The 10,114-nt window shown below is 36.3% G+C and overlaps 1 long non-coding RNA gene across 1 annotated transcript; it reads left to right on the top strand.

Moving 5' to 3' along the window:
* Positions 1-4,175: 4,175 nt before the first annotated feature.
* LOC108590873 (uncharacterized) lies at positions 4,176-9,873 on the top strand. Its single transcript, XR_001910590.4, has 2 exons — positions 4,176-4,530; positions 9,064-9,873. It is a non-coding gene; the product is annotated as an uncharacterized LOC108590873 (long non-coding RNA).
* The last annotated feature ends 241 nt before the right edge of the window (positions 9,874-10,114 follow it).

Raw genomic sequence — 10,114 nt, 5'->3', positions numbered from 1 at the left:
TCCTAAAACCAAATGTAATGGTATTTGGAGAGGGACCCTTTGGGAGGTAATTAGATTTAGATGAGGCATGAGGGTGGGGACCTGTGATGGGATTAGTGTCCTTATAAGAAGAGAAAGCTAGACCAGAGCTCTCTCTTTCACCATATGAGGATACAGTCAGCATCTAAAAGGCAGTTATCTAAAAGCCAGGAAGAAAGGCTTCACTAGAAACCAATCATGCTAGTGCCCTAATCTCAGACGTCCAGCCTCAAACTATGAGCAATACAATTTTGTGGTTTAAGCCACCAAGTCCAGAATATTTTGTTATGCCAACCCTAGTTGACTAATACATTTATAAAAAACTAACTTATTTTACCCCTACAAAAAGTTTAACACAGGAGGAAAACCAAAGAAATATTTGTCTTTTTACTCAGTTTCTGCTAATAAATGGCAGAAACCTTTTTTTTTTCTGCCAACAGACTAAGAGTCTCCAAAATTCTATTCAACAAGAATTCTTCTGATAATCCATAATCTTCACCCCATCTGTCTGCTTCTCAAAAGTACACAATGGTATAATTTTAGAGAAAACATTATATACTATAAAGTCAAATTTAAGACAGTGTGAAATGAGATAAAATATTTTAAAGGTATATCCAAAGATGCCTTAAAAATCTCACAACAAAGATTGCTTGCAGGAAATTTTGAAATAAATTATAATCATATAAGCAGCTTTTAAAACTTCAGTGAGAACAGGAAAAAACATCTGCCCAAGTGTGATCCCAAATGTAACTCAAACAATGAGTCTTATGCCCCAAATCCATTAAGTTATCCTATTAGTCTTTGCGGAGTCAATTAGTCTTTGCAGAGTCAAACGTCAGCTATTTCATCATGGAGATGTGGTTTATGTCAGTCAACACAGCATCCACTAAAGAGGTGAAAGTCAGCACTTACATTCTGACGTCTGGTACCATCTGGTGAATTCCCAGGAATGTGAGAGCATTTCATCTCCACTAAAAGAGGCTAGCCTGCAGTAACCATTCATACAAGCTCAAAAAAGAAAGCATATCTATGCCCAAGCAAGGACAATGCCAGAATGCAAATAGCCTACTCCTCCCAAAGCAAGCTATTCTTGTGCCTGAGAAGAAGTTCCAAGCTCATTATCAATTTAAAAGATTCAAACAATTTAGCTTGATATAAAAATGAATTGTTACCCAATTAACTGACATAGGGGGTTGCTTTTCTAGTCAAAGAAGCCCTCAGTGCTGTTGACATTAATGACATTGTAACTAGATCATGGCTAAGAAAACACTTAGGTGTTGAGAGATGGTTCATCTGACCAATTAGAAAGTCAATAGAAGGGAGAAAGAATGAAGACACGAAAAGAACTAGAAAGTCTCCCAACTTTATCTATAGCTTCAATGCAATCCCAATCAAAATTCTAGCAAGTTGTTTGCAGATACCAACAAACTGATTCCAAAGTTTACATGAAGAGGCAAAAGATTCAGAATAGTCCATCAATACTGAAGGAGAAAAACAAAGTTGAAGAACTGACACTACCAGACTTCAAGAATTACTGTAAAGCTACAGTAATCAATAGTGTGATATTGGTGAATGAATAGACAAATAAATCAAAGATATGGAATACAGAGACTAGAAATTGACTCACATAAATACAGTTAACTGATCTTTGACAAAGGAGCAAAGTTAATATAATAAAGATAGTGTTTTGAACAAACAGTGCTGGCACAACTGAACATCCACATACAAAAAGTGAATATAGACATAGACTTTATATCTTTCACCAAAAATTAACTCAAACTGAACATAGACTTAAATGTAAAATACAAAATTATAAAATTCCTAGAAGATAACATAGGAGTAAACCTAGACAACTTTGAACATGACAATGACTTTTTAGATAAAACCCCATGGCAACATCTATGAAAAAAATAATTGATAAGCTGAACTTTATTAATTTTTTTAAATCTACTTTGTGAAAGGCAATGTAAAAGAATGAGAATAAAAGCCACAGAAAGAAAATATTTGTAAAAGACACATCTAACAAAAACCTGTTGTCCAAAATATACAAAGAAATCTTAAAACTCAACAATAAGAAAAGAAATTTATTCAAAATGGGCTAATGATCTTAGAAGACACCTCATCAAAGAAGAAGGCAAATAACATATGTAAAGGTGATCCACATTATATGTTACCAGAGAAATGTAAAAGAGAACAGCAATGAGACACCACTATATGCTTATTAGAATGGACAAAATCCAGAATGACAACACCAAATGCTGGTGAGGATGTGGGGCAACAAGAACTCACATTTACTGTTTGTGGGAAAGCAAAATGGTTCAGCCACTTTGGAAGATAGTCTGGCTGCTGCTTACAAGACTAAACATACTCTTACCAAATACTTCAGCTACTGTGCTCATTTGTATTTACCTAAAACAGTTGTATGTCCACACAGAAACCTGCACAATGATGTCTATAGCAGCTTTATTCATAATGGCCAAAACTTAAAAGCAACCAAGATATCCTTCAGAAGGTGAATGTGAAAACAAACTTTGGTATATTCAGATGATAGAATATTGTCGAGTGATAAAATGAAATGAGTTATCAAGCCATGAAAAGCCATGGAGAAAAATGTACATTACTAATGAAAAAGTTAATCTGAAGCCTACGTATTATATAATTCTGATACTATATATTCCAATATACAATATTACATGTTATGTAATTCCAACTATGTGACATTCTGAAAAAGACAAAACTGTGGAAACGCAAGCAATATCAGTGGTTTCCAGGGGTTAGGGGAGTAAATAGGCAGAGCATAGTGGATTTTCAGGCAGGGCCAAAAAACTCTGTGATACTATAATGATGGATACATATCATAATACATTTGTTAAGACCCACAGAATGTACAACACCAAGAGCGAACCCTAGTGTAAATTATAGACCTTGTGTGTCAGTCATGTGTCAATGTAGGTTCATCACATGTAACATATGTACCACTCCAGTGGGGCTGTTGACAGAGGGGAAGGCCATGCTTGTGTTGGGACAGGGAATATATGAGAAATCTCTATACTTTTCGCTTCATTTTGTAGTGAACTTAAAATGCCCTAAAAATATAAATTCTTTTAAAAATATTTTTTAAGAGTGGGAGTCCAAATCGATGATGTTTTTACAGAGAAAGTTTCATATAAATTCGTGACCAGACAAAAATTCCCAAACTGACTATTAACTTTCCATGATTCATGGCAAAATAAGTTGGAAGCACCACTAGGCTGGAAGCTAAAATTTTTCCCATAACATTGCAAGAACAACATGACCAATTACTTGATTTTTAACCACATTTTTGTATTGATTTATACTTTTTTGAGTTAAGGGATAGAAAGGCAAGTTGCCCAAAATAGGTGAATTATTCTTAGAAGAATATCTCAAAGATAATGATAAAACAAGCCACATTTAGTGTTTGAAGCCCCAGCATAACAATGACAAAAAGAAATATTAAGTCTCTAATTAATCATGTTACGATGATGCTGAACTCACGAGCTTCTCTGGTGACTTCTGAACCCTCAACTTAGCATGTAGTAGATATTTACTGAATAAATGAATGAATGAATCTATGGAGGTGTTTGACTATACTTTGGTCATGAGTAACAACATAAGGATTCTTACTGTCAACATTTCAACCTTAGGAGGTTTGATTTTAGGTAAAGATAGAATGCTAGACCAGATGGCAATTCTGAGCACATTTTTGCCTTACTCACCTCTGAAGAAAAGTGGACCTAAAGTCAAAGGAAACTCTGAGAAATGACCAATTTTCAAAAAGTAATTAGAGATTTTTCACTCTCTTTTATATATTCACTGGCACCTGTGACTAACAATTTGCTCCAAAGCAAAATTCAGCATAAGGCAGGTCCATCTTGAACCCTATCCAAAGGGGTTTAATTACTGAATCACCAAAAAAATAAAAAAAAATCTTGTTATAAAATGGATTTACTCAAAAGGCAGCCAGATGGCCTAGTTCCAATGTATTAGTAAGGATAAAAAGAACAAGAAACATGTTGTCCACTCCCTTGCCCCCACCTCACCCAAGATGTTTGTTGTGTTGCTTACAGTCAAAACCCAGGTAACAGAGAAGTTGATGCCTGGGAAAGGACATAAAGCTGGCTTTATGACATTCCTTCAGCAATTGAACAGAATCCCTGAGGTCTCAACAGGTATTGGGGGAAGAAAATTTCCTCTAGACCAAGATCATTGTTTCCAAAAATGTGGGTGCAACTTGCCTCCATAAGCAACTGTATCTTAGGAACAGAAATTTTAATTGACTGAAACCCACTGTGTGAAACTTAGAATGGAAATTGGGTTCTCCACCTCCGCAGCACCTTTATTTTGGGCTATGAAGCTTTGGAAGGACAGCAGGGAATACAAACTGGCTATGGGTTGTCTCCTGTATTATTCATTTATGTACCCAAAAAAAAGGCAGAAGAAGAAAAAAAGAAAAATAAAAACCTTCCTGGTTCCAAGGGAGTCACACAAAAGGTAAGGACACTGCTGGAGAGGAGACTTGTACTTGTTGGCTTGTGAAGTAAAGTCAACTTTTGTATATTTTGTAATAAAAGCAAAAGCAATTGTGATCTGTCATCTCCAGGAAGTCTGTCACCATGAGATTTTTGTTAGACATCGTTACAGTATTATTCAATTCTATGTACAGATCTCTTTGAGAGAAGGGACTGTGTCTTCTTCATTCTCCAAACCAGCACAGTGTCTGTCACTTAGTAGATTCTCAATAAATATTTATGAAATGAATATCAGATGAATGAATGAAATGATGAAACCACAGTTCTATATATTTCAAAACCTCAAAATATGTAGGCACAATATATTATAGTATAGAAAGGAAAAAATGTCTTGCAGGAATAAGTAAGAAATCAACAGGCTCATTGTCTTGATTTTTAAAAATAAGAAAAAGGAGGCCCCAGAAAGTTACAATTGACTAGAAAAGGAGTAATGCAATCTCAAGATTTTGAAAAACATGTACAAAGTATGTGTGAATCTCACACTGTTTCCATGATATCTACACTACCTGGCTCTCTTTTGTCTTCCAGCTCACTTCTGGGTTCTCTTCTTGTACATTTATTTTCTCAAACTATTTTTGTAAAACCTAATTAGGTAAATCATATTCTGGAATGAATTCCAAAGATACATTTAAAAACTTCCTTCCCTGCAGCAATTTCTTAAGACTAATGGTATTGTAGTCAATGAGCCACCTTATTCGAACTGTCTAGGTCAAATTGAAGAAGAACCAAATTTAGAGGATTTCAAAATGAGTTTAGTGGTGATATAGTGATGTTATAAATTAGCCAGGCAATTAGACGTAAAACGCCAAGTATAGATAGCCATCAGCATATGTCAAGCAGACAGTGGTGACTGGGCAATGTGCACGGGAGAAAGCAGAGGTAGTCGTTGGCCCAATTCCTCATTGCTTAGACTCCATATGCCCAGCACCAGCCTCACACGAACAGGAACAGTGGCCTCTTTGTAGTGTCACTTGATGAGTCTTCACCCCAAACCATTTTTCCAAATAACTTCCTCAGATGCCTGAAATTTTATTTCAACACAAACAGCCCTGGAAGAAATTCTATGCTGATTGTCTTTTAGGTAGAAAGACTCATAGCTGTGGCGGTAGATAAGGTTTCTAATACAGGCGTCATTACCACTTCCTAGCTGCGCAATCTAGGGCAAGTTAACCAACATTTTCAACCTTAGTGCTTTGAATGTTTTTAAATCTGTAAAATAGAGATTTGAAGTGCTACCTCTGAAGGTCACTGCAAGGCTTACAGTAAATACCATATGTAAAGTCTTACAAAGTTGGTGCTTAAGGAAAAGAAAGAAAAGAGCAGGACCAGGGAGATGACAATTAGCTCAGCTTGATAGTTAAGCCTCCCATCTCTATTAGATTATCAAATTCAAATCTTGACTGCTGTGTAACTTTGAACAAGGAACCTACCTTTTCGTGCCGTTGTTTCTTCATCTGTAAATGAGGAATAATAATGGTGCGTCTGCCATAATTTATTATACAAGTTCAGCGATATCATAGCGGTACCGTGTTAGTATTTGGGCTCAGTAAACTGAGCTCTTAACAGCAGAAATGCAGCAGGTATGAGTATTTCAGGAGAAGAAGTGAAGGGGAAGCATGCTCAAAACACACAGAGATATAAATGAGCCTTAAAAAGAAATGTAAATGGATATCAAGAAGATAGTGCTTATTGTAATATTTATCCAGGTCTGTGTAGGCTTCATCTTTCTTTATTTCCCTGCATCCTGCTAAAAAAAAGCTAGAAACGATTCATTCTGCTGTCTTGGACTTATTCATTGTAATTTGTTTCATTTGCTTTTGAATTTATAACTAGTATTCAGCCACTGACCTGTATTTACAATTAACAAGTCAAAGCATAAAAAAAAAATTGCATCTCCACCCTTCCCAGAGAGACTATAAAGTCGAACCGCCCTTCCCTTATTATTAAGGCTAAACAGATGAGGCTTGCCCTGTGGCCTAAGGTCTAGCATTCTCAGGCTGCAACAGAAAACAACAGAAATGAGCTCCAAAATTAAAGATTCCCCACCCTTCTAGCAGATTTCAAAGTTTAGGCCTAACGAAGGCAATGTGTTCTACCAATGCGGAGAGTCATGCCTCATCACAAATTTCAGTCTTAAGGTCAGAATTTTTTGACAGTTATTGGGTAATTGTTTGAAAAACTAAGACATATCCAGTCATTGAGCTAGGTCCATGCTCCTGGTAGAGTGAAATACTATTGTCATTTGAGTCCAACCCTCTGTGTCTGGGCCCAACATGGGCTTCCAAGTGAGTCAGATTAAATTACAGACCTCAATTTTGATCCCTTTATATTTCAGTCAGACCATAATTATTCCTTTTTCCCCCCATTTCTTCCTTTATGCTCCTTATCATATTTCACTAGTAAATGTATTTTTTATTTATATATCTTAAAAATAGTAAAATATACAAAGCTTACAAGTAGAGTTTTAAGAATACTATAAGAACACATGCACACGAATGTTCATTGCAGCACTGTTTACAATAGCAAAGACCTGGAACCAACCCAAATGCCCATCGATGATAGACTGGACTGGGAAAAAGTGGCAATCAAATATTATGCAGCAATCAAAAACGATGATTTCGTGTCCTTTGTAGGGACATGGATGAATCTGGAGAACATCATTCTCAGCAAACTGACACAAGAACAGAAAATGAAATACCGCATATTCTCACTCATAGGCGGGTGATGAACAATGAGAACACATGGACACAGGGAGGGGAGCACTACATACTGGGGTCTATTGGGGGAGCTGGGGAGGGACAGTCGGGGTGGGAGCCGGGGAGGGATAGCATGGGGAGAAATGCCAGATGTGGGTGAAGGGGAGGAAGGCAGCAAAACACACTGCCATGTGTGTACCTATGCAACTATCTTGCATGTTCTGCATATGTACCCCAAAACCTAAAATGCAATTAAAAAAAAGAATTCTAACAAATAGCACATCTGTGTAACCAACACTAACTCAAGATATAGATTTCCTTTACCCTGTAAGATCTCTTTCCAATCAATACTTCCTAATCCTCATCACTCTCTAAAATTTTTTTTCAGTTTTTATCTTTATAGATTAGTTTGATTATACTTGAACTTCTTATAAATACAAGGATACCATCTGTATCTTTTATGCCTATTTTCATCTGTTCAGCATATTTTTGTTATTCATCTATGATGTTGAATGTATCAGGAGTTTTATTATTGAGTATTTTTCCATCAAGTGAATATAATAAACTTGGTGTATACACTTCTGTTGATGGCAATTTGATTGCTTCCTGTTATTGGCCACTGTGAATAAAGCTACTGTGGGCATGCATGTACAAGTTTTTAATGGATTCTTGTTTTTCAATGTTGGGTAAAAACCTAGGAGTGAAATTGATGGACTATAGAATAAGTATATGTTTAACTTTATTAGGATCTACTGAGCTGTTTTTCTAATCTGTTTAGATACCTCATATAAGCCAATCATTTTTATCTTAACAATTCTAGTGGGTGCATGGTGGTATCTCTTTCTGGTTTTAAATCATATTTCTCTGATGACTAATGAGTTTCTTCTCATGTGCTTATGGAGCATTCTGATATATGATTTGTGAAGTATTCATTTACTCATCTTTGTGGACTGTATTGCATTATATTGTATCATAATCGTAATGCACATTGTACTATATTGTATTAGGTTGGTGCAAAATTAATTGCTGTTTTTGTCATTACTTTCAGTGGCAAAAACCAAAATTAATTTGTACTAACCTAAGGTATTATATTGTATTTAATTAACAATTAATGCATTATATTAAACATGTTTGTCCTGTCTAAAAACTGTGCCCACCCTCACGCCATGACAATATTGCACTGTGGTTACTTCTATAAGTTTTATAGTTTCAGATTTTACAGTTAGGTCTATGATTATCTCCAATTCATTTTTTGTGTATTCTGTGAGGCAGGAGTCAAAGTTGCTCCAACACCCTTCATCAAAAATATTAACTTCCCTCTTAAGTATATTTTTCAATTCCATGCTTCCTCATTTGTGAGCTCCTCTGTGCTAAAGTGTATGATTGATTTAGCCTTATAATCTTAGAGTAGAGCACAGTGTCTGTCTTGCATGGGAGCTTTATAAGTGGACACTGAATGAATACTTTTTTTATGAGCTGAAAGAAAGCTAGGTTAACACTTGAGATTTTTCTATTTTTATACATATTTTTATCTTTTAACTCTAAATAAAATCCAAATTCCTTACCAGGTGCTGCATGATACATCTCACTCTTTTTTCTAACCTTATCTTTTCATATACCCCCCTATAAAATTCATATATTGAAATCTTCAGCCCCAGTGTGGCTATATATGGAGTGAGGGTTTTTAGGAGGTAATCAAGGCTAAATAAGGTTCTTAAGGGTGGGGACCTGATCCCATAAAATTGGTTGCTTTATAGAAAGCAGAAGAGAGGGTGATCTCTCCTTTTCTCTCTCTACAGACACATACCAACAAAAGGCCACATGAGGACACAGTGAGAAATTAGAAGTCTGCAATCCAGAAGACAGCCCTCAACAGAACCTAACCATACTTATACCCTGATCTCAGACATCCAGCCTCCAGAAGAGTAAAAAGATGCAATTCTTATTTGTAAGCAACCTGGTCTATGGCATTTCATTATAGCAGCCCAAGCTAAGACAGCTCCCTATCCCATTCACCATGCTGCAGCTATATGAGCCTCCCTTTTTTTCTTCAAGCTCATCAAATCCCTCCTAGCCTTAGAACTTGCTGTTCCCTCTGCCCAGAATTCTCTTCCAGTTCTTTTCATCCTGTAAGTCTTGTCCTTTAGATCTAACTTCACATGTGACGTCCCCTGAGAACTGTCCTCTGAGAACTTACCTGAAAGAGTCTTCCCAGTTATTTTCTACCTTACCTTCTAGTTTATAATCTTCACACCACTTTTCCACATTTGTAACCATTTGCTTTTCTATATGTCTGATATGGTTAGGCTTAGTGTCCCTACCCAAATGTCACATTAAATTGTAATCCTCAGGGAGATTACAATTTAACGAGAGACCTGGTAGGAAGTGACTGGATTGTGGGGGTGGTTTCCCCTATGCTGTTCTCGTGATAGTGAGTGAATTCTCATTAGATCTAATGGTAGATTTTACAAATGGGAGTTTTTCCTGTGCTGACTCATTCTCTCTCCTGCCACCCTCTGAAGAGTTGCCTTCTGCCATGATTATAAGTTTCCTGAGGCTTCCCCAGCCATGGGGAACTGTGAGTCAATTAAATATCTTTTCTTTATAAATTACCCAGCCTCAGGTGTTTCTTAGCAGTGTGAGAATGGACTAACACAATGTGTATTTATTTATTTAATATTTGTCACCACACCCCGAAGTAGAGTCACACAATCAACCCCTTTAGATCAGAGATCTATACATTTACCATTTTGAAAAAGTAACATAAAAAGCTAGGAAAATGCATAGGTAAAGAAGGATAGAAGAAGAATCAGATTCTGACAGGTGAATTTAAGAAGATGCACTGGAAGA

Source organism: Callithrix jacchus, chromosome 3 (assembly GCF_049354715.1).
Source record: "Callithrix jacchus isolate 240 chromosome 3, calJac240_pri, whole genome shotgun sequence".
Lineage (NCBI taxonomy): Eukaryota > Metazoa > Chordata > Mammalia > Primates > Cebidae > Callithrix > Callithrix jacchus.
This window is presented reverse-complemented; position numbering and strand designations above follow the sequence as displayed.